Source organism: Symphalangus syndactylus, chromosome 6 (assembly GCF_028878055.3).
Source record: "Symphalangus syndactylus isolate Jambi chromosome 6, NHGRI_mSymSyn1-v2.1_pri, whole genome shotgun sequence".
Lineage (NCBI taxonomy): Eukaryota > Metazoa > Chordata > Mammalia > Primates > Hylobatidae > Symphalangus > Symphalangus syndactylus.
In genome coordinates, this window is record NC_072428.2 from 19,967,610 (window position 1) to 19,993,799 (window position 26,190).

General features: G+C 43.0%; 1 protein-coding gene across 7 annotated transcripts in view; it reads right to left on the minus strand.

Moving 5' to 3' along the window:
• PRR5L (proline rich 5 like) overlaps nucleotides 1–26,190 on the minus strand; it is a 178,039-nt gene that overhangs the window by 103,026 nt on the left and 48,823 nt on the right. For 2 of the 7 annotated variants that reach the window (XM_055281905.2, XM_063640988.1), the window contains exon 1: nucleotides 9,076–9,257. The exons of 3 other annotated variants lie outside the window; for them this stretch is intronic. The gene's annotated coding sequence lies outside the window, so the exon portion shown is untranslated. Of the gene's footprint in view, nucleotides 1–9,075; nucleotides 9,271–25,919; nucleotides 25,996–26,190 lie in introns of those variants that run through there. 2 more of the 7 variants (XM_063640995.1, XM_063640996.1) reach the window with 2 other exon arrangements.

The following is a 26,190-nucleotide window of genomic DNA, read 5'->3' on the forward strand; positions in this document are numbered from 1 at the left end:
ACGGAGCTTGAATGACTTAATCACTGTTCAATTTAGATTTCCTGGCTGAAAGGGTTCCTGTTCCTCGTACTGGAAATTAATAGCCGATTGTTTCTTGGCATTCTTGTGGGAGGGGTGGGCCATTTTCCTCTGGCCCAGCCGTTCCTGGAAGAGTAATTCCTCGCCAGTGTCAGGCAGGTACAGAAAGACTGGTAGGTAAAGGGGATCAGATCCCTTTGTCAAGTGAGCTTAGCAGAAATCGGTCAACTCCTGCTTTTTCTGCTGGTCTAGGAGCTGGGGTCCTTCCTCCACTACTTGCAGGAAACCTGCCCAGGGGGTTGATTCATCTCTCAAAGGCGGGTCAGGAGGAAGGGAAAAGAAAAGACAAGAGTCAGGTCATTTATCATCAGAAGGGGCAAAAGAGCTTCTAAGGAAGCAGTGAGAAGCTGTAACCACAGCATCTGCAGAAAAGGCATTGAGCTATTAACAGTGAATTCTGCTTAGTACAGTCAATCTGTCCCCAGCTAATCTGGAAAGAAAGACACGAGCTCCCAGAGGTCAGGGAGTGCTCACACTTCCAAAGCACTCCAGGAATATATTTTAAATAAGTTGTGGCATGAATGTCAGTTAACAGCAAAGAATTGGGCTTACTTTTCTCCTGGTCCATAAATATTTGCCTCTCTTTCTGTCTTCTGGTATGATGCAAAGAATGGTGTGTGGAGTCTTGACCACAGCCTGATTCCCAGCCACTCTTTCCCTCTCACCTCATCCTATGCCCGGGCACACAGAGATGCCTGTGGTCTGGGAAAGGCAGTAGTTACTGCACACAGGTCGAGGGTGCAGAGACAAATCAGGCTCAGGCCTGGTGCAGTGACATAGCCATGTGAACCTGGGTGCATGACTTAATGTCTCTGGGTCTGGAGCACCTTGTTCTCTCTCTCCCCCTTGGAAACACCCACTTCCCCTGCAGGAGCCAGGTCAAAGGGCTGCCCTGCTCCTCCATCCCAGGCAGGCTGCCCAAGCACTCAGCACACAAACCACCACCCAGCCACCACCCATGCAGCATTTGCCTCCTCTTGTTACAGTGATCAGTTTACCTGTCTGTCGCCACTCACAAATTATAAAATCAATGACAGCACATTATTTATCTTTGAATCCCCAATATCTAAGCAATGCCTGGGCTATAACAGAGAATACATAAGACCTTTTATGGAAGGAAGGAGGAAAAGTGGAAGTGAGGAAAGAAAGATGGGTGGAGAGAAGACGGGAGGACAGACATAATTGATTAAGCTTTCAAACAGAAACAGCAGGCATGGTGTGAGAAGTGCTAGAAAAACATTCTTTCCCCAATATGTCAATTCTGCTTGCCCGGTGTCTAAAACGTCCTTTTTTGGAGATTTGTTCCTGAGGTAAAGATACTGTCTCTGGTTCTCCTTGTCATCGTTTCCCACCAACCACCGCCCCCGTCCCCCCACCCCCACCCCGCCAAGGGTGATGTGTGAAACTGTCAATAGCCAAGCACCTTAGCATTCACTTGCAAGACGGATTTTCTAAAGACAAGTGGGGAAAAGGCACGTCAGCACTTTGGTGCTAAAAGTGGAGGAATAGGGGCCCCAAAAAGGGAAGGGAGGGATCCGTTTCAGTGAGTCAGAGTCATAAGAATGAGAGCATGCGATTCCCATACCCACCCTGCCCTGCCCTCCCATCGGAAGCATTCTCCCTTGCCTACATCACTGGAGCAAGTTCTGTTTTCAGGACGGAGCTGGTGACCGTTCGTCTATGGAAGGCAGGAGTCTCTGGTGACTGCCTGCTGCCTCGGTGCTGACAGAATGTCTTTTTTTTTTTTTTTTTTTTTTGCCTTTTATGTACTCATTTGTTATTACTTCAGCCCCCCCCACTTTGAACTTGGTAAGGGAAAAAGACTCTCTCTACTAGCACCCTCCAAACTGAACGGACCCTCAGAGGTCACTATATCCAACTGTGCCTCATGCTGGAATCCTCTGTAGCACCTCTCCCAAGCCCCTCCAGGGAAGAGAGGCTCGCGATCTCTCTTTAACAGCCATTCCAGTTTAGAAAACGACAAGAGTTAGATATAACCTAGAACCCGCTGCTCTAAAACAAAGGAGAAAAACAAGTAAAAACAAGTGACTTGTGTTAGGTCACACTTGGGAACATTCTGCAGAAGTCCAAGGGTAATGAAAAAGGTTGTCTCTTTACCTCATTTTTTTCAGTAGACATTGATTTGCCCACATAAATGAACAAGTATAAACAAACACACTATCATTTCATCACGTTCCCACAATGATTTCTTTCCTCTGTGAGAAACAGTAAATACCTAGAGATCAGTGTCTCAAACTTTTTGAACTCAGTACCCCTTTAAAGTCTTAGAAATTATTATGAGCCTTAAAGTCTTTTGTTTTTATAAGTTATATCTGTTGATATTTAACATATTAGAAACTAAAACTGAGAAAATCCTTGGTTATTTATTAATCGATTTAAACATAATTTTAAAAGCCATTACAAATTCACATAAGTAACGTATTGTTATGAAAAATAGCTATATTTTCCAAAAGCAAAAAGTATATATAGCAAGAAAAGTGGCTTTGTTTTTTATTTCTGCAAATCTCTTGAATGTCTGGCCTAAGAGATCTGGATTCTCATATCTGCTGTGCACTTAGTCTGTTGCAATACCAATGCCATGTCACCTCCAGAAAACTCCACTGTATACTTGCATGAAAATCAGAGTAGAAAAGGCAAATAATAAATTAATATTGTTATTCTTGTTAAAATAGTTTTGAGCTCATGGACCTCCTAAAAGGATCTCAAGCAACTAAGATCAGTTACATAGGTGGGGACCAGTGCAAAGTGAAAATGCTGTTTCTTGTCCGAAAGTTACAAAGAATTTCAAGACAGCCACAGCAGGACATTGAACTGAGCTCTGAGCATGGGGCCCTGTGTGACTTCACAGTTCCTGCAGGCAACTTCAGGGGTCTCTGACCACGTGTCGAGAACTGCTGCTGTAGAGTTACACTTGCTTCTTGAATCAAATGAGTGGCTTAAGACAATTAGCGTACACCAGGGTGATATCAAGTTAGGAGTGTGTGCAAGTATGTGTGTTTGAGCTGCTGGATCACCAGGTATAAGTGTTCTTGAGTACTAACATATACCTAACAAAATAAAAGCATAACTTACACAGATTTTCCCCCTGGGTGTATATCATAAAACCTTATCCTCTTATTCAGCCTATTATTCCATACTGACCCTAAACACACACACACACACACACACACGCATTTATGCATGCACACACATACCCCTTGAGCTGATGGGTTGCATGCACGTGGGTGTGTGTGTTATATGTGTGATGGGTTGCACATACCCCTTTGTGTTCCAAATGGCTGCACACCAGATAGTCAGATATTTGTCATGGTTTCCTGTTTTGGGTTTTTATTGGGTGACAGGCTTTGATCAGCAAAACTGATATCTCTAGTCCCCATTTTCCTGTTTGGTACCTTATACATAGTAGGCACTCTAAGCATTTGCTGAGTTAAATTTTATAACTCTGGTGGTTAGAGAAAATTATGCTTATTAAATACTGTTAGTAACTGATGGTTGGCACATAGATACCCCATTTGATCCTCCTTCCTGAGAACTCAACCCTTAGGGAGGTAACCATCCCACTAATAATAGGTAGACTTGTCCAAAGAAGAATAGTATGTCATTGTCATTCTACTAGAAACAAGGTAGCAATATTTCATGATTCTCCTGAGATTCAGGCATGAATTTAGCTAATAAAGAACATAAGGTTTCTGTAGTATTTGTGTGTGTGTGTGTGTGTGTGTATGTGTGTGTGACAGAGTCTCACTCTGTCGCCCAGGCTGGAGTGCAGTGGCATGATCTTGGCTCACTGCAACCTCTGCCTCCCAGGCTCAAGCAATTCTTATGTCTCAGACTTCCTAGTAGCTGGGACTACAGGCACGCACCACCATGTCCAGCTGATTTTTGTATTTTTAGCAGAGATGGGGTTTTGCCCTGTTGGCCCTCAAACTCCTGACCTCAGGTGATCCACCCACCTCGGCCTCCCAAAGTGCTGGGATTACACACGTGAGCCACTGCACTCGGCCAGGCTTCTGAAGTATTTAAAACAATGCCCTATAATTTCTGTTATAGAACAGTCTGGATTTATCCCGTCTCTGTTTCTGTTGATCCGCTCCTTTGGGACATACTGTTAGTGTCCTCACGGCATCTGCTCTGGAATTGTCATGTCTGTATCTTATCTGTTATTTTCTATGTTTTAATGAACGTGTTACACTAATTGCTGATGTCTTTGCATCATTATTGATTGTCAACATTTGATCACAAACATTTATGTCTTCCTAAAGAACAAAACACCAGAATAAAATGATAATTAATATGTAAAAAATTAAAATTAAAATTAATGCCCTAGACTCCAAGTAACAAATTAATCCATTTCAAAGAATAGTATACACATGTATAAATATAATGCAGACTCTATTACAATTCTGGTAAAATCACCTCTCTCTCCAACACTGAAGGAAGTGACTGTGGCCTCTCTCCCATGCCAAGACAAAATCTTACAGTAAGAGGATTAATCTTTCACCTAAAATGGCAGAATATCCTTCTATTCTTGTTAGAAGTTAATACTGCTCCAAGTACAAAGGACCCCTGGATCTTTAGTTCAAATCTGCCACTTACAGATGAGGAAACTGAGGCTCAGCGACATGAAGTGACTTATTTGTCCAAAATCACACACAGCTATTTAATGGCAGCACTGGGACTCAAATGCAGTTCTCCTAACATTAGATAAAGGACCATCCAACCACAAGAATACGAGCCTGCAAGTCAATGTGGGTCCAGGTTACTGATAATCCAGTCACTGATTACTAAAAATCCAAGCACTGATGTATCAGGGATCGTTAATAAGTAAAATGCAAAACATCTCCAAATCTAGCCAGGTGCCAAAGCCCTTAACCAGTGCCCTGAGCACTATCCCCTCCCAGATGTATAAAGTGTCTTTCCTTCCTCTTCAGTATCTTCATCCTCTTCCCCTTTACCAGCCCTTTTTCTTACTTCCGTTGTGTATTTATCACCTTGGGAAGAAGAAAAAACAAACCTCTACATGGCTGGCTACTCCTTGTGGTTGTAATTCTGTTTCTTTCCTGACAGTTACTGCCAAATTCTTGGAAGTTATATACACGTGTACCTTGGAGATATTGCAGGTTTGGTTCCAGACCATAGCAATAAAGTGAATAATAATATCACAATAAAGTGAGTCACACAAATGTTTGAGTTCCCTGGTGCATATAAAAGTTATGTTTATACTATACTGTAGTCTATTAAAAGTGTGTGCAATAGCATCGTGCCTAACAAATGTACATACTGTAATTTAAAAATACTTTACAGCTAAAAAATGTTGATCATCTGAGACTTCAGTGAGTAGTAATCTTTTCTGCTGGTGGAGGGTGTTGCCCCAATGTTGATGGCTTCTGACTGACTGGTCAGGGTGGTGAGTGCTGAAGGTTAGGGTGGCTGTGGCAATTTCTTAAAATAAGACAACAATGAAGTTAGCCTCATTGACTGATTCTTCCGTTCACAAAAAAACTCTTCCTTTCACAAGAGATAGCTGATAGCATTTTACCCTCAGTGGAATTTCTTTCAAAATTGGGGGCAGTCCTCTTAAACCCTGCCACTGCTTTATCAACTAAAGTTATGTTAATATTCTAAATCTTTGTTATTTTGACAATGTTCACAGCATCTTCATCAAGAGGAGGTTCTATCTCAAGAAACCACTGTCACTCATTAGGGTTGAAATCAACTTCTTCTAAACACCTGTTAATGCTGAGGTTTCCACTTCCTCCCATGAATCACAAATGTTCTTAATGGCACTTGAAATGATTAATCCTTTCCAGAAGGTTTTCAACTGACTTTGTTCAGATCCATCAGAGGAGTCACTATCTATGACAGCTTTAGCCTTACAAAACGTATTTCTTAAATAATAAGACTTGAAAATCAAAATTACTCCTTGATCCCTGGGCTGCAGAACGGACATTGTGTTAGCAGGCAGAAAGCATTAATCTCCTTGTACATCTTTATCACAACTTCTGGGTGACTAGGTGCATTGTCAATGAGCAGTAATGTTTTTAAAGGCATCTTTTTTTTTTTTTTTTCTGAATAGTAGTCTCAACAGTGGGCTTAAAATGTTCTGTAAAACATGCTGTAAGCAGATGTGCTGTCATCTGGACTTCTTGCTCCCCTAACAGAGCACAGGCAGAATATATTTAGCATAATTCTTAAGGGTCCTAGGATTTTGAAAAAGGTAAATGAGGACTGATTTCAACTTAAAGTCACTAGCTGCACTGGCTCCTACGAAGAGAGTCAGCCTGTACTTTGAAGCTTTGGAAACAACCACTGACTTCTTACTAAAATGAAAGTCCTAGATAGCATCTTCTTCCAGTGAAAGCTGTTTGTCTACATTGAAAATCTGTTTAGTGTAGCCACCTTCATCAATGATCTTAGCTAGATCTTCCATATAACTTACTGCAGCTTATCCATCAGCCCTTGCTGCTTCACCTTGCGCTTTTATGTAATGGAGATAGGTTTCTTTCCTTAAACCTCATGAACCAACGTCTTGTAGCTTCCAACTTTTCTTCTGCAGCTTCCTCACCTTGCTCAGCCTTCATAGAATTAAAGAGAGCTAGGGCTTTGCTCTGAATTATGCCTTGATGTAAGGAAATGTTGTGGCTGGTTTGATCATCCATCCTAACCACTAAAATTTTCTCCATATCAATAATAAGGCCGTTTTGCTTTCTTATTATTATTGAGTTCACTGGCGTAGCACTTTTAATTTCAAGACCTTTTCCTTTGCATTAAGAACTTGACTGTGTGGCCCAAGAGGTCTAGCTTTTGGCCCATCTCAGCTTTCAACATGCCTTCCTCACTAAACTTAATCATTTCTAGATTTTGATTTAAAGTGAGAGACATGATCTTTCCTCCACTTGAACACTTAGAGGTCATTGTGGCATTATTAATTGGCTAATTTCAATAATATTGTGTCTCAGGAAATACCAAGGCCCCAGGAGAGGGAGAGTCAGGGGAACAACCAGTTAATGGAGCAATCAGAACGCATATAACATTGATTGATTAAGTGCGCCAACTTATCGGGTACAGTGTGTGGTGCCCCAAAACAATTACAATGGTAACAGCAAAGATCACTCATGATAGATCACCATAACTGATAAAATAATAATGAAAAAGTGGGAAATACTGTGAGAATTACCAAAATGTGACACAGAGACATAAAGTGAGCACACGCTGTTGGAAAAATTGGGCCACTTGACTTGGCCAGATGGTTGCCACAAACATTCAATCTGTAAAAACACAACATCTGTGAAGTGCAACAAAGTGAAGCAGAATAAAACAAGGTATGCCTGTAAACCCTGGAGGCTTCCCTTTTCTCACTTCCCTCAACTCCTTTGAGGCCTCACAGTCTGGCTGCCACCCCAGTACTTTACAGAAACCACCCACTCAGAGGCCAATGATCTGCTTGTTGCAAAATCAAATGGCTTTTACTTGGTCACAATTATCCTTGACGTCAATGATCATGCTTCCCTACTAGTGACAGCCATCGTAATAATACAGAAGCTTTGATACTTAAAAATAGATCAGATGTTGGCTGGGCATGGTGGCTCATGCCTGTAATTCCAGTACTTTAGGAGGCCGAGGCAGGCAGATCAATTGAGCTCAGGAGGTCGAGACCAGCCCAGGCAACATGGTGAAACCTAGACTCCACAAAAAATACAAAAATTAGCTGAGCATGGTGGCATGTGCCTGTAGTCCCAGCTACTTGAAGGGCTGAGGCTGGAGGATCGTTTGAGCCTGGGTGATCAAGGCTGCAGTGAGCTGTTCGCGCCACTGCACTCCATCTTGGGCAACAAAGTGAGACCCTGTCTCAAAAAGAAAAAAAAATCAAAGATCAGGTGTTAATAGGCTGTTTGTAAATTCAGTAGTTAAAAGCATGGGGCCGGGTGTGGTGGCTCACCCCTGTAATCCCAGCACTCTGGGAGGCCAAGGCAGGCAGATCACCTGAGATCAGGAGTTCGAGACCAGACTGGCCAACATGGTGAAACCCTATTTCTACTAAAAAATACAAAAAAAAAAAAAAAAAAATAGCTGGGCATGGTGACACGCACCTATAATCCCTGCCACTCAGGAGGCTGAGGCTGGAGAATCACTTGAACCCAGGAGGCAGAGGTTGCAGTGAGCTGAGATTGCACCACTGTACTCCAGACTGGGTGACAGAGCAAGACTCTGTCTCAAAAAAAAAAAAAAAAAAAAAAAGGCAAAGCAAAGCAGAGCATGGGCTCTGGGGTCAGACTACCTGGTTCAAATCTTGCTTGTACAATTCACTAACTGGGTCCCTTAAGCAAGTTGTGCCTCCGCTTCTAAATCTATAAAATGGGCACATAACACTAACTAGTTCACAGAGTCTTGGTGAATATGCTTAGAACTGCCTGCCACATATTGCATTCTCAGTAAATATGAGTTGTTGTTCATGCTATATTTGTAAATCCAAGGTGAAAAAGAAGAGATTAAGTTTGCAATCGTCACTCACATATCCACCAAATAGAAATGTTCGTTTAGGCTTTGAAGTTTATGTTTCTCTTTGCCACCGTAAAACATTCCTCTCTTGGACATCCTTCCTTAAAATGGATCAATTTGTAAACCTGTTGAGGCAGATGAGACCTCCCTCTGCTGATGGTCTCTGGAAATATCTGAGAGGTATGGGATCCATGAACCAATCACCTGAGATTCATTTTAATGAGGAACAGATTCTAATGAATGAACTTAGCCTCACGGAATGCCTATGGCTTACAACAATCATCTCCAAGCGGCATTTTCTCCCAGCTACCCCTTTACATTCTCCAACCTCTAGCCATCTCCTGAATTTGCATAAGGCATCTGAAATTGATGCTGAGCTCTAGCCACATATTCCAGATTTTTTCCAGTTTAGTCTTCACTTTTCCTTGCCCCTGGCTAATAACTGTCTTGTGTGTAAGCTCAACATTTTTCACATACCGTACGATTCCCTCTTTGTTCTGCGCCATCATAACCACAATCACAAAGGAAGACATTGCTTGAGTGCTCACCATGTGCCGAACTCATTTCTAAGTATTTAATATGTATCATCATCCCCATCATCCAATGCTTCACTTCAAAGGCACATGTAGCATTCTGCATTTTCTCACTTTCTTTTCTTTTTTAAATAAATACAGAATGGTCCTATTGCAATACATTTTCTCACTTTCAACTTTAAAAAATGACCTCTACTTTCAGTATGACTGCAGCACATTCCTCTCACTGCTTCTGTGCATATAGGAAATAACAGGCTTAGCAAACTTTCTGATACCTCAAAACCCATCACAGATGCAACCAACAAATTATTGATAAGGGACAGCCAGATGGCCAAAGCTAAAATAACTGCCCCAACGACTTATTCCAATCTTTGGTGGCAGTTGATGTGCCTTTGCCTGGAGCACAACTTTGTTCCTGGCAATAAAATAGTATAAACTGAACGATAACTAGAGCAGCTTCCATAGGTTTGTTGCATGTTTACCAGGTCCCAGATTGTGCTCTCTTTATGCTAAGAGCTTCCCATGTATTATCTTATTTTTGTTTCATCTTCAAAACAGTCAGGAAGTGACTACTGTTAGGATTTCCATTCTACAGACAAGGAAACTGAGGTTAAAGAAGTAATTTGCCCAAGTAATAGTAAGCCAGAATTGAGACACAGGCGCTCCTGAAATGAAGTCTATGTCTCAGCCGCCCATTGCCTAGGTTGACTTCTGCCGCGGTCTACTCTCCTGGCTTTCTAGCCACTTCTGACTACTGATTCTTTGTCTCCTCTGGCTTCTCTCCTCTTTCCCTTTCTCCATGGATTCTTGAAGTCCTAGGAATGGTCTCTCATTTTCAGTCACTGAGCTTGATTATAAACCCTTTGGAGCAGGGGTCCCCAACCGCCAAGCAGCGGATCAGTAACAGTCTGTGGCCTGTTAGGAATGGGGCCACAGAGCAGGAGGTGAGTGGTGGACAAGCAAGCATTACTAGCTGAGCTCCACCTCCTGTCAGATCAGCTGCAGCATTAAACTGCAGCATTAAATTCTTATAGGAGCGCTAACCCTATTGTGAACTGCACATGTGAGGGACATAGGTTGTGTGCTCCTTATGAGAATCTAATGCCTGATGTTCTGAGGTGGAACAGTTTCATCCCAAAACCATCTCTCCCTAACCCTCCGTGGAAAAATCGTTTCCACAAAACTGGTCCCTGGTGCCAAAAATGTTGGGGACTGCTGCTCTAGAATCCAACCCATTCATTCCTGTCTCCCTAAAGACTGTGACAGCACCTGGCAATAGTACATAAACAATATATTTTTGTTGAATGAGTGAATGAACAAATCACTTTTCTCAAGATTATTTGGAAAATAGTAATCATTTCATTCTAAATGAATGATATGAGCCTTACCCTTTACAATTTTCTAGTTTTCTTTGACTTATGTGATGCTGGAGCTCATCAATATAAGACATTGGTTCTCAACCAGGGGCAATTTTGTCCCTCCACACCCACTCCTCTGGAGACACTTGGCAATGTGTGGAGATGTTTTTAAATGCCACCACTGTAGATGTGCAGAGAAGGAGAAGATGCCAATGGCATCTAGTGGCAAGGATGCTGCCAAAAATATGATGTGCAAGACAGGGATGTTGCTAAACATCCTACAATGTGGGTGACAGTCACCCACAACAAAGAGCTATGTGAGTTTGAGGTTGCAGTGGGCTATGATTGTGCCACTGCACTCCGGCCTGGGCAACAGAGCAAGACTCTGTCTGTAAGAAGAAACAAACAAAACCAAATATTTTTACACCATCCTTCTCAGTCAAGTGGGTCAAGGGCTTCCTGTCACTTCCAGGACAAGGCAGAAATCTATGTGACCCACAGGACTGTGCCCAATATGGCTGTCCACATCTTCAGTTCATCTCACACCGTATTCCCTCTCTGTCCTCTCTGTCCAAAAGTCAATAGTGCTGAGGTTGAGAACACTAGTATCAGGGTTTGTTCTTCATAAAACTGGTATCCTGGTATCTGAGGAGGGCCAGGGATGTCTAAGCCCCACTGTTTAGCTGAGTGCCAAGTACTGCAACCTGGGATTAGCACTGCCCTCTGAGCTGAATAGAAGAAACAGGGGAAAATTGGGGATCCAGCCTGAGGATCCAGAGATCTAATTACTGGCCCTGAAGCCAGGTACCGACATGAGTTACTCCTGTAGGCAAGTTGTTTAACCTCCCTGGGCTCAACTTTTCATCTGTAAAGGGGAAAGGCGGAAGGAGTAAGGTGAGCCCTATCTACATCTAAAACTCTCTAGTTTCAAAGGTAAATAGATGGGACTCAATTAAACTAAAAAGCTTCTGCACAGCAAAAGAAACAATCAGCAGAGTAAACACAACCCACAGAGTGGGAGAAAATCTTCACAATCTATACATCTGACAAAGGACTAATGTCCAGAATCTACAAGGAACTCAAACAAATTAGCAAGAAAAAACAAAACAAAACACAAATAATCCCATCAAAAATGGGCTAAGAACATGGATAGACAATTCTCAAAAGAAGATATACAAATGGCCAACAAACATGAAAAAATGCTCAACATCCCTAATGATCAGGGAAATGCAAACTCAAACCACAATCCCATACCACCTCACTCCTGCAAGAATGGCCATAATCAAAAAAATCAACAAATAATAGATGTTGTCGGGGATGCAGTGAAAAGGGAACACTTTTACACTGCTGGTGGGAATGTAAACTAGTACAACCACCATGGAAAAAGATGTGGAGATTCCTTAAAGAACTAAAAGTAGAACTACCATTTATCTAGTAATCCTGCTAGTGGGTGTCTACCCAGAGGAAAATAAGTCATTATACAAAAAAGATATTTGCACATGCATGTTTATAGCAGCACAATTTGCAATTGGAAAAATGTGGGACTAGTCGGAATGCCCATCAATCAAAGAGTAGATAAAGAAATTGTGGTATAGATATACCATGGAATACTACTCAGCCATAAAAAGGGATGAAATAACAGCATTTGCAGCAACCTGGATGGAACTGGAGACCATTCTTCTAAATGAAGTAACTCAAGAATGGAAAAGCAAACATCATATGTTCTCACTCATAAGTGGGAGCTAAGCTATAAGGACGCAAAGGCATAAAAATGCTACAGTGGACTTGGGGACTTGGGGGAAAGGGTGGGAGGGTGGTGAGGGATAAAAGACTATACACATTGGGAACAGTGTACACTGCTCGGGTGATGGGTGCACTAAAATCTCAGAAATCACCACTAAAGAACTTGTTCATGTAACCAAACACCACCTGTTCCCCAAAAAACTATTGAAATTTTAAAAAAGAAAAAATAAATAAATAAAACTCTCTAGTTTTAACAAATTCTGAAACATGAACTTTTTTTAACCGGTCCTCTGTTTCATGACCATTCCCAAGTCAAGCTTTATGTTTACCTTTAAGAACCTCTTGCCACTGTCCCTCTTATTCTTCACTCCCTCTTATTCTTCACTTCTCCACCGCTTCCTCCTCCCCGGCACACACATGCACACACACACACTCACACATTCACACAGTCACTTATCCCCCCCACACACACACTCACTTATCCCCCCCACACACACACCCACCCCACACACACTCACACCCACCCACCCCCACACACCCACCCTCCCACACCCACACACACACACACACACTCAAACACACTCACTCTCTTCCTCCATCCGGACCCTTATTGTCACCACCTGGATTACATCAAGAAACTCCTAATCGACCTCTTTGTCTCCAGGGTTAAACATTTTAACCTGGATTCCCAGCAGCCCTTCCTATATAGCCTAAGGTATGTTTTCCTCCTCCTAGTGCTCTTCTCATCCTCCCCAGAGAGGTCCTCGTGTTTCAGATTCCTTCTGCAAGGAGGCTTCTCTGAAGTAAGAGGAATCGCCTCTTCTTTGCTCACATTCTAGTGCCAGGTTCCATTTTCCTCTTGCGATTTTTCACCACCCCTTCCCTGCAGCTAGGAGAGCAGTACTGGCCCTGGGTTACAGTGCTCAGCACTCGGCTAATTGGGAGGGCTTATAAATCCCAGGCGCATCTCAGCCAGCAGAGCATAGGTTTTAGGAAATAATAATAAATCCCTATATCTGTGTGCTTACAATGTGTCCAAACCTCACCTAGGCCACAGAATGGGGAAGATGTGCCTCAAACACACAGTGGGAGGCTGGGGTAGGCTCATTGTTTCTGCCTGCCAAAGACGGGCACCACGGGATTCCAGAGAAAGAACAGAAGGCCCCTCGCCTTCCTTCCCAGGAACAATCGACCAGAAGGAAGCGGGATACTTGGCCAGGACTTCCCTGCAGGAAACCCGGGTCCTACTTGGGCCTCCTGTTTACCCTCCCTCACTGGGTCCTGGTTCAGTTCCAGGTGAATGATCAGCCTGTTTGGTAAACAGATGCCAGAAAGAGGCAAGTGCAAGCTCCTATGGAATTTTTTTTAAACTTTAATTTAGTTGCTTTTAGAAACAACAGTTTTTGAAATCTTCAATTTTTCTTTTTTTTTTTTTGGCAGAGTCTTGCTCTGTCACCCAGGCTGGAGTGCAGTGATGCGATCTCAGCTCTCTGCAACCTCTGCCTCCCGGGTTCAAGCTATTCTCCTACCTCAGCCTCCCAAGTACTGGGATTACAGGCGCCCACCACCATGCCCGGCTAATTTTTGTATTTTTAGTAGAGATCATGTTTCACGACGTTGGCCACACTGGTCTCGAACTCCCGGCCTCAAGTGATTCGCTCACCTTCGTCTCCCAAAGTGCTGGGATTACAGGCGTGAGCTACCACACTCAGCCAAAATCTTCAATTTTTCAGCAAGGGATGCTAAGTACATTTTACATCAAATGTACCCTGAACCTACTGTGTGCCTGATATCCCTCTTGGCCCTGAGAGAATAGGAAAGAACAAGTCTTTTACTATACATGAGTGGTCATGGGCTAGCTAACTAATTTTCTGAACTCCACTGCTCATCAGTAAAGTAGAGACATTGGTACCTGAGTTATAGGGTTGTTGTGATGTCATTCGATATTGATTATCTATGAAGACATCTGGCACCATTTCTGACACACAGCAATCTGCTTGAACTTGGCATCGATTATTCATTTTAAAATAATTTTTTTAAATAGCTATTAATATGAAAATATGTAAGACAAAGACCCAACTCTCTCAGATCTTACTTACAGTTATGGTTATGACACAGCCATGTGAGATTATTCATTTACGATGCAAACCAATATAGCATAGAATTACCAGCCCAAATGGGCAAGGCAGACAGAGGTGCCCGGAAGTTCCAGGAAGGAGATAAACACACGGTCGGAAGAGACGGGGACTTGGTTAGCTAAAGCAGGAGTGGGATTCTGATGCACAGAAAGGTGAGGCAGGGAACTCGGGCTTTGGGCACTGTGTCACCTTCGATTTACATCCTTCATTTCTCTCTCCAAGGATATATCCATGGAGTCTTTCATCCATCATCTGCCTTATTAAATAGGGACAATAGATACCGTGAAGCCTGTTTTACAGATGAAAACAACCAAGGCCCAGAGAAAGCCTTGCAGCCAAGCTATCACCTTGGTTTTGGCTAAGAAGAGTATGGGGTAAAATGTTGTGAAGTTAAGGGGACCAGCATGTCAAACACAGCTAGAGGAGTAAACTAGAAGACTACTCCGGCAGCTGTTATAGTAGCGACCACAATAATAAGAACCAAGCCAACAACAAACTGTTAACATGTACTGAGCACTTACTGATTGTGCCAGACATACCGGAAAATGCTAAATGTGCACTGATTCATTTGATTCTCATAATGGCCCCATGAAATAAGTATCATTATCATAATCTTATTATGGCTCTTTTACAGAGGAAAAATGGAGGTTTGGAGAGATTCAGAAACTTTTCCAGGGTTGCAAAACCAGGTCTATCTATCCCAAAACTCAGGCCCTGAACCACCATAGGAACTTTTTTCCCCCTCCCCAAGCTCCTGAATCTTGCAGAGGCCAGGTCCTCCTGAAATATTTTAGAAGGAGGCTATGTAAGGATCTCGTCCTTACACGCTGGCTGGACCATCATCTGCTCGACAAGAAGTGGATGTCAGTGGTTCAGGGCACAGCCTGGAGCATGGGTAACAGCTCTTTTCTCCTCTCTAGGATGTGAGGGCAGCTTTTATTCCTTCCATGCTTGCCCTCTCTTCTTCAGGCTCAGCAAGCTCCGCTCCTCTTCACAGCACTTCCACACTGTTCACCTTCCCAGTCTCCGTCTTCAGCAAACATCTAGTTTGTCCATGTCTGCCTTACAACTCAGCACCCCAAAATTAAAAGAAAGTCCTAGATATGGTTTGACTGTTACAAAAATCACTGGGACTGTCCCCTCTATTAATCAGAAAATTATACTTTCATTACCACCATTTCAAACTATGTTAGGCTTTTAGCAACTGCTGGTTTCTTGAAGCTTGTGGTCAACCAAAATCCCCTTAAATCATGTCAAAACTGTCCCATTCCATAGGCAAAGTCATTTCTATACATCTGGGAATTCCCACTGCATACATATTTCATTTTAGGAATGTGAAAAAGAACTTACGAAACAATACATGTGTTTCATTTCAAATCAGAGAAAACAGAAATGAATAAAGAAAAAAACGAAAATCACCCTACTGCCAATCCCACTCTTTTTCTCCCCAAAGTAACCAGTATTAATAGTTTGGAGCACATTCTTATAAAACACATACACAATATTCAAAGTTTCTTTTCAAAGATATCATACGGTATGCAAAGTATCTGCAAACCATGACCAGTAGACAAAATCTGATGCACTGCTTGCTTTTGTAAATAAAGTTTTATTGGAACACAGCCATGCCTATTCTTTTGTGTATTGTCTATAGCTGCTTTTGCACTACAATTGCCAAGCTGAGTAGCTGTAACAAAAACTGTACGGCCCACAAAGCCTACAACATTTACGATTTGGCTCTTTACAAAAAATGTTTGCCCATTCCCATCCTATGCACTATACTAGCTTGGTTTTTCACTTAAGAAAACATTGTGGACGCCCTTTAGGTCACTGCCTATGGAGCTAATATTCTTTTAAAAGCTGTCTAGTATTTCATAATATGAATGATCCACAGTTTCTTCTATTATTTCACTATTGCTAGACACTGAAATTGTTTTCAGGTTTCTGCCACTACGGACAATGCTGTAATAAACACCTATTTCTTCCTTTCTTTTTTTTTTCTTTGAGATGCAGTCTCACTCTGTCATCCAGGCTGGAGTGCAGTGGCGCGATCTCGGCTCACTACAAGCTCTGCCTCCCGGGTTCACGCCATTCTCCTGCCTCAACCTCCCGAGTAGCTGGGACTACAGACTCCCGCCACCAGCCCGGCTAATTTTTTGTATTTTTAGTGGACACGGGGTTTCACCGTGTTAGCCAGGATGGTCTCGATCTCCTGACCTCGTGATCCACCCACCTCAGCCTCCCAAAGTGCTGGGATTACAGGCATGAGCCACCGCGCCCGGCCTAAACACCTATTTCTTAAATCCTTCAGAAGGCTGGGCTGGTGGCTCATACTGTAATGCCAGCACTTTAGGAGACTGAGGCTGGAGGATCGCTTGAACACAGGAGTTTGAGACCAGCCTGGGCAGGATGATAAGGCCCCATCTCTACAAAAAAATTAAAAAATAAATCCTTCAAAAGAAATTGGGTATAATGAAGAGAGCCAAGGGGGTCTCAAGAGAAATACAGCCCTAATCTCAAATGTGACGCTCTCACTGTGTCAATAAGCCTCTTCAAGCAGCAGTTATAGCCAGCCCTGGGTGTTGCCATGCTCCCGTGAAAGGAATTATACTTTTAGGAAACAGAATATGTCTCCAAGTGAAAATCTTGTCCTGACAGACTCACCTAGATGCTTCCCAGCTTTCTGCCAAAGCACAGAGCTTCTCCCGGAGCATCTGCTGTTACCTGACCTACCCATACCTCCCACTAAACCCTCCATTACAACCCAGGCATTAGGCTGGGGCACCCACCACTGCATCCAGGCAGGGTTTTCTGCCACTGCCAGGGCAAGAGGCACCTTGGAACAGGGAAGAAGGAGTTAGGCTCAGGAGAGAAGATACCTTTGATCCTAGAGATGGAGGGAATATATACACAGGTCACTTGTTTCTAATCTTTTGGGGATCACGGACTCCTGAAAGCTATAGACCTTGTCTCCCCAAAAACTATGTCTTTTTTTTTTGCATGAATTCTTCATAAATTCAGGGCATGCACAGAATTCCTGAAGATGCTATCCATGGGGCACAATCCCTAGGTTAACAACCCCAGCTCCAGGTACACTGCAATCACGTTCCCTACAGCGGGTTACACACTGCAATCATGTTCTCTACGGCAGGTTACCCGCCCCTTGTCAGGAGTTTAAGACACAGCATATTTCTCTGTGATTCATTAACACTTCCCTTCCTCCCATCATCGACCTTGTGCCTGCTGTTCCAAAGGACTTCCTGGGGCTGGCAGTCACGTGCCCCCTCTTTCCTCTACCTATCCTGTTTGGGAAGATAAACGGACTTTCTAGCCCTCAAACCACCTCTCACCGGGCACGGAACACAACCATCAGTCCCACGGGCCGACACCATCCTTCCTGCCGCTGCTCTCACCCTGACCTCCCTTCCTAGCCTCCAGTCAAGCCCAAACCGGAAAGACCCTTTTCTCTCTAGCCCTTTGCCATCTGGAAAAGTCTTCCGGAACATTCCTGAAAGCTGTAAATCTTTGTGAACTAGTTTTTCCTTTCTGGCCCCTGCCTGAAAATTTGATGACTTTGTTGTTGCTAAATTTTAACAAATCAAGCTTGGCAAAAACACTTCAAAAATGCCAAATTCAATAGTCAAGGAGGAGCTCCGTGGGTATTTGTGCTGCCCCTTCCTTACTGGTCAGAAAAGTAGCACTAAATAAACCTGACAGCTGGTCAGTTCATTCTCAGTCAGAATGCTCATGGTTTTCATTGATCTTGATTTTTTCATCTCAGTCTGGAAAAGTAATGCTCATTTTTTGTTATTTACAAAAACAGAGCGCACTTTAGTGTATTCTAATGCCTCATTATGTCCATTAAACTGTCCTTGCCCGTTGACCCAGTAATACCCTTTCCAGAAATCTGCCCTGATAAAATACTGAGAAATGTAAATAAAAATTACCTTCAGAGATGGCCGTCTTGTTGTTATTGACAATAGCAAAAAGTACAAATAAAATGTCCAAAACAGGTGGTACAATATAGCCATAGAATGCAACCTTATGTTTGCCTTAAAAATGATGTCAAAACGTTTAATAATATCAAGAAATATTTATAACATGTTAAGGAAGCAAAACACAAAACTGTAAATACAGTGCAATCTCAACTAAATGTGCATGGAAATAAGTCTGGAAGTAATACACCAAGACTTAACATGATTTTCTCTGAGTAGTGGAATTAAACTATTTTATACATTTATATATTTTCTAATTTTTCTATGAGCATGCGATTTTTTTTTCCTTTGAGACAGAGTTTTGCTCTTGTTGCCCAGGCTGGAGTGTGCAGTGGCACAATCTTGGCACACTGCAACCTCCACCTCCCAGGTTCAAGTGATTCTCCTACCTCAGCCTCCTGAGTAACTGGGATTACAGGCACATGCCACCAGGCCTGGCTAATTTTTGTATTTTTAGTAGAGACAGGGTTTCTCCATGTTGGCCAGGCTAGTCCCGAACTCCTGACTTCAGGTGATCCACCCGCCTCAGCCTCCCAAAGTGCTGGAATTACAGGCGTGAGCCACCGCACCCCGCCAAGCATGTGATATTTTTAAAATAAAAACAACATAAAACTTATTTCTACATAGTAGAAAGAACATGGGCTTTAGAATCAAATGACCTAGATCTATATTCTGACTGTGTCCTTGGATAAATGACTTAAGCTTTCTAGACCTGTTTCCTCAACAGTAAGTGGAGGTAATAATAGTGTTTACATCATGGAGTCATTGCGAGAATCATGTGTCTTATGTACGTACTCTTAGTTTCTTTTTGGTAAGGGAAGGAAACCACTATAAAGGCTGACGGGTGAAGGTTAGCTACTCTTCTACCACCCAAGAGCAAATCTCAGACCAAATCTTCCACACTGCCAACGTTTGCCAAACTTTTAGAGTGAGCAGCGATGATGTTGTTCCTATAGCCTTTACTGCGTGCTCAGTGAAGTCCTTGTTCGTTGTCTTTTTAGCTGTTCAGACCAACCTCCACGTTGCATGAAAGGATCCCCAAGGTAGGTGAAACCATATTTCAGAGGCAAGGTTGTGAGATCCTTACAAACAGCCTCAGGCAACAAAGAAATCCTCTAAGTAGCTAGATAGAGGACCTTATAAAGGCGTCTTATATAGTTTTCACACAGGGTAGACACTAATAATACTTTTTAGCTACTCTGCAAATCTTGCGTATCACTCACTGAGAGTACATGTACTCCCTTACAGATATTGAACTAGAATTTGTCTCTGTCTTCTGTTTTTTAACATTTGAAACAATTCTGAATGCATTTCTGATTAACATGGAATTCTGATACAAATCACACAAGACAGTCACATCCTGGTCCTGAAGGAATCATTTTGGGGTCTTTGCCCAGCTGCCTTTGAGATTGTCAGCCCTTCATGCTAAATTGTGAATCTCCGTAAGCTGCCAATCACTTTAAGAATCCCTTTTGCAAAACCATGATCTCCCTCAAAACATCAAATTGTTCTTGCCTTTCAATTTAACAATTCACTTATTGAAGTCTGTTCTAAAGCAGTTTTATCCAGTGCCCGGCACGCAGTCCCTGGTGCATCGCCAGTATTTTTTTAAATGCCTGCAGGTTTTTAAAGACAGACTATGAGAAAAAAACAACATGCCAAAGTGACACATGAATTAATTTTTTCCCATTTCTTTCTAAAGTGTGGCTACATTTAGAGGGGGAAGAAGACTGGATTGTAAAAGGTCTCTGGTCAGAACACTGAGAGGAAAGAGTCAGCCCTGACCCTGAAGTTCCTAGGGCCAGAAAGGGTGCCCCATCCCACCCCTGATTCTAAGTCTTGCTGTACCTCAAGGGATCCCAGAAGGAGGCCTGCTTTGGTATTCTGAGAGTTCTCCATTCAGGGTGGTTTTATCAGAGAAATTGAACCAGAAAGTATTCGGCTCAGATAACAGGATTAATTAACATTCTTCCCATTCTTCAAACAAGTGATCAGGGTGGAGTACCACCCATGTCTTATCGGAAGTACACCTGGCACACTTAGAGCTGCCCGAGACTGTCCTGGGATTTCCCGAAGTCATTTCTTTCTGCTGAACCCTAGGCTTTTCTAGGGATAATGTGTAGTAATAACACTCCCCTTTGTTCTTATGGGGCATATTTTTCTCGTCTGTCTGCCCTATTGATTTCCAGCTTTATATTTCCAGGCTAGTGTTGATAGGCCAAAGCCAGCCTACATAATAAAGATAATGGTGAGAATAATGCGGTTTACAGAAACTTCTCTGTGGACTGGTACTAGGCTAAGCACTTGGTGTTCACCAATTCACCCTTAGTTGAGCCTTCATGGAGTGCGGAGTGGGACATGGGGAGTGCCTCAGCTCCCACTGCCGACCACCTTGAGTCTGCTGTATCCTCCCAAAAAGATCTGCCTCCATCAAGACGTTCAGAAACAATGGCTATTTTGCTGACGACGTTATGCAGAGATGGGCTTGTAGATGGAATCACAGTGTAGATCGAACAGTAGGTACTTTGAAACATTTCCATTAGCTGTCCAATGTCCACCCAACATTTCTTTCCTCTTCCACTTGTCTCTTCGTTTCTCCTGTTCTCTTCCCCACCTTTGCCTCTTTAATTCCCTTGCATATTCCAGAGCCATTAAGCACTGGCTGTAACCTTGCAAAGCCCAGCTGGCATCTCAGCGTCTGGAAAGCCAGGTAAATACCATAGAGCGCAACAACTTGACCTTAAGCTCTTCTCTTGTGGGGAGGGGGTTCTTAGCAAATTCTAGCCACTACTATTATCTGATATAACCCTTACAACATTTATGAGAGGCAAGAGCTCTGTACTGTTATTGTTCCCATTTTGTGCAGCAAGAAACAAGCTCAGAAGTTAACTTGCCCATGATCACTTGGCCAGATTCAGAATTGGGAGCTCCAGAGCTGTGGGTGGTCTTAATGGCTCTGCTTACTGTGACGGCATGTCCCATTGAGCTCCAGATAGTTCCAATTGAAGCCTGTGTTCTTCACTCTCAAAGCACTCTGATCTGGAATCCTATGATCATCTTAATTATGTATGCTAGAGGCTTGTCCATTGTTGCATCCACAGCACCTGGCATATCGAAGTACCCAGTGCATATCTTCAGCTCTCAGGTTGGTCTTGGGACAGCCGTCACCCCCCTGAACCAGCCATATTCCCTTTGCCTCTGAATTGCAGAAGCTTCCAAATGAAATTCTGACTTGAGCCAAGCATATAGAGGGCTCACTTTCCCATGGCTGCCAGGCAAGTAACCCTGCCCCCAAATTAATCTCTGTGTGACAGGCTCCATTTATCATGTTGTGGACTCTGCAGCACAGGGAGGCTCAGGAAGGCTGGGTGACCACTGTGGACATTGGCATAAAGGCCAGGATGCTTACTTAGTCCAGCACCACGTTTCATATCTGCCTCTCCATCTGCCTACCTTTCCAGGAGAGAATCTGGGATGGAGATGGATTACACTTGTTTATGGGCTTATGTTTCAAGTGAGAGTTGGACGGAGGCTTAATAGAATTAATTAATTCCCTCTGTTCCATGAGAGATAGAAGAAAGCTCTCTTTACCACAGCTGGCTGAGATGGCCCCAGAGACACTGCTAGGTGTTCAGCTGGGATCCTTTCATTGCCCCCATCTCTAATGCAAGTTCAACTTTGTTTAGAGCAGTAAAGAAAAACAGTCTTTCCCTGCTTGCATGTTATTTGTATAGGAAATCAGCTCTGGGGTTTTTGTAGTTTTGATGTGTCAGCTTCAAGCAGCACAGGGGACAGGGGCAGGTTCCTCCCTGCTTCTCTCTCCTTTTAGAGCAGAGACACAAATTCCATTCTCTGCATTGAGAGGTAACAGTGCAGAGCTTCAAAGCAAAGACTCTGAAGCCAGAATGCCAGGGTGTGAGTCCCAGCCATTTCACTACTAGTGTGGCCCCAGTTCCCTCATCTGCAAAGTGGTGCCAGTGTAATAGTACCTCTTCCCAAAGTGGCTGCAGTGATAAAAAGTAAAGCACTTCGAACAGTGTCTGACACACAGGGTTATATGCATGCACGCTCTGTATTACTATTATCAGTTATTATTTGTGACAAGCTAGAAAGCAAAATGAATATGGCTATAAGGGCCCAAGTCATAGGGAGGAGGGACTGTGCCATCTTAGACAGCACATGCCCCATCTGCACTTGGCAGCCTGAGCCCATGGGCATACAGACCCAGTGTTTCCAAAATATGCCAGTTTTTCAAGAGAAACTAAAAATCCAGATTTTGTGTGACATCGAATTTGCAAATGCTGACAACAAATTTAGAAACATTATTAAATACTGGGCTGGACAGAACAAAACAACACAAATTGGTGAGCCCGGTCCGGCAGGGGGGCTCCAGACTGAAGCCTTTGCTCAGTTACTCCTTACTGTCACTGCAGAATGGATGAGATCAAAGCTGTACAGAGAAACACAGCTGTGCGCTGGATGGCAGCAACCGTGCAGTAAGGATGCAAGGAAGGAGAGACCAGAAGTTGAGAGCTCAGAGAAGAAGCTGGGTGCAGTCGTTTAGGCAAAACACAGAAAGAGGTGAATTGTTTTTATCACATCCAAAGTAGCATTTGATAACCAAAAGGGAAGGGAGGGACAGATGGCTGGCAGCTGAGACTCAGATGAGGAGTGGTAGGTTGGCAGTGCCTAGGCTGGGGCAAGGCCATCCCAGACCAAGAAAGCTTCCTAATGGGGTGGGGTAGCTGGCATTGTCCACGTTGTGGATGGATATTTTAAATAAAGGCAGTAAATCTTTAAATTCTGAGACCGCCATTGTTTTCCAGTCACCTTCTTACCACAGTGACTAAAAGCCTAGGCTCAGGAATCATGCTGCCTGGATTAAATCCTGGCTTCACCCCTTACCAGCTGTGTGAGTTTGGGCAAGTAACTTAACCTCTCTGTGCCTCATTTTTATCTGTAAAAATTAATGGTGCGTACCTCCTAGATGTCAAAAGAAAGAAATGAAAAGACTAGCATAGTGCCTAGCATATCGAAGTTAATAAATATTATTATGAATATAAGTTATAATAATTTAAATAAGTGTCAGCTTTTATTCCTCAATAAACCAACAGGGATTTACGAAGTACTTAATATATGCAAGTTTTAAAACCAGATTCCAAGGCCAGGCATGGTGGCTCACACGTGTAATCCCAGCACTTTGGGAGGCCAAGGCGAGTGGATCGTCTGAGGTCAGAAGTTTCAGACCAGCCTGGCCAACATGGCAAAACCGTGTCTCTACTAAAAATACAAAAATTAGCTGGGTGTGGTGGCGGGCGCCTGTAATCCCAGCTACTCAGGAGGCTGAGGTGGGAGAATTGCCTGAACCCGGGAGGTGGAGTGTATTAGTCCATTTTTACACTGCTGATAAAGGCATACCTGAGACTGGGCAATTTACAAAAGAAAGAGGTTTAATTGGACTTATAGTTCCACATGGCTGAGGAAGGTCTCACAATCATGATAGAGGGCAGAAGGCACTTCTTACATGGTGGTGACAAAAGAGAATGAGGAGGAGGCAAAAGTGGAAACCCCTGATAAACCCATCAGATCTCGTGAGACTGATTCACTATCACGAGAATAGCACGGGAAAGATGGGCCCCCATGGTTCAATTACCTCCCATTAGGTCCCTCCCACAGCACGTGGGAATTCTGGGAGATACAATTCAAGTAGAGGTCTGGGTGGGGCACAGCCAAACCATATCACAGAGGTCGCAGTGAGTCAAGATCAGGCCACTGCACTCCAGCGTGGGCAACAGAGTGAGACTCTGTCTCAACAAAACCAGATTTCATAGGCAATATGAGGATTTTGAGGAGTGGTCCAACATCTTATTCCGTACAAAATTCCCAACACAGAGCACGATGTCACATGTGAACTACGTGGCCAATAAATATTCCCTGCGTAAGGGGATCCTGCCCTCGGGAATCTAGAATGAGGGGTTGAAGTGAGGGGTAAGACCTAAGTGTGTAAAAAATTAACAATGAAAGATTTTAGCTTTTCAACTAATCCAAAGAAGAGAAATCCAAGGCAGAAGAGAGTGATTATCTGAACAAATCTCATGGTCATTTCTAGAAGAGTTCCACATCAGAAGTCATTTCAGATTCCTGCAATTAGGGGAAAGAATCATGGAAACAAAATTATAGCTTGGATGTGAAGCAAAAAAGCATTCCAAGAGGGGTGAATGAATGGAGAGAAAGTGACAAAACACAAGGTGTGTTTTAGAGACTGTGAACAAAGGAGCTCAATGGGGATAGAGTATTAAGAACTGCAAGTAAGTAAAGGAAACCTGAAAAGCTGGGTTGATAGTTGATTGAGAGACTACTAGATGTCTCCCCTTCCTCCTTTTTAACAAGACATCTAATTTATTTTCCTAGCATAGACTATATTTCTCAGCCTTACTGGTAGCTGGGTGTGGCCATGTGACAAAGTTCTAAAGAATAAGACTTAAAGGAAAGTCCTATGCACAAATTCTGGAATGTGAACACAATGGTTGAAACTTCGGCACCATCTTAGATCATGAGGCAGAATGTTAAAGATGATGAAAGGAAAAGAAAGGGACCAACCTCCCTGATGAATATATCAGCCCGGGATGTCTGACCTCTGAACTGTTTCACATTAAAGAAACTTCTTTGTGATATAAGCCACTATTATTTTGGATCTTAACTTGTGCCTGAAATTATTCATAACTGATGAGCAAGCCAAAGACTTCACACTTTTGTCCTGGAGCAGCAGGCAACCATTGGAAGTTTAGGAGCAGGCAGGTTGTAAGATGAACATGTGGTGTGGAGGATACCATGAGGAACAATATGGCAGCAACTGTTCAGCAAGGACGCAAGGAGGCTAAGAGCTCAGAGAGGAAGTTGAGTACAGCCATTCAGGCAAGAAGAATAAATGAGCATGTGCTGAAACCTGTTTGGAGTTAAAACCATTCTAAGAATTGGGATTTTAAAAAGTCATAAATACACAAGAGAATTTTCTTTGTCCATTTGGGATGCTGTAACAGAATGTCCTAGGCTGAGCAATTTACAAAGAGCATACATTTACTGCTCACAGTTCTGGAGGCTGGGAAGTTGAAGATCAAGAAGCTAGAGGGCTAGATGGTGAAGTCTTGCTCTCTGCTTCATAGATGGCACCTTTTGCTGAGTCCTCACGTGGCAGAAGAGGGGAGAAGCCAGAAGGAGCAAATAGACTTCTCTAAGCCCTTTTGTAGGAGCACTAATCCCATTCAGGAGGGTGGAGTCCTCATGGCCTAATCACCTCTGAAAGGCCCTCCTTCTTAATATTATTGCATTGGGGGTTATTAATTTTGGGGGGATGACCCATGGGGGAATGACCCATGACCCAGCGACCATGCAAATATAATGCATTTTGAAAAGGTTGTTGCTTTTTAGTAACAACCTTTATGGCCTAACTCCTCTATACCTTGGTTTCTTCTTCATCTATATGATAATGGAGATAATAATTTACATGCCAGGATAACTGTAAAGGTATTTATTTATTTATATATGTTTGTAGTATACCTGTAATGTGGCCCCACACAGTGCTAGATGCCCAGGATACAGAGGTCGACAAAACTCTTAAGAAACAGAGGTACCCATCTATGAGGGACAAAGGCAATAAGTAAATAATGATATGAGATAATTTCTTCAGTGACAATTGCTATGCAGTTTAGAAAACTATGGTACATAGGTGTATTACAGGTGGCATGCAAGAAGATTCTAAGTGGAAAGCAGACATTTTTAATTATAATAGCTATATGTTTATAACACATCTTAGAAAAATACATGCTTT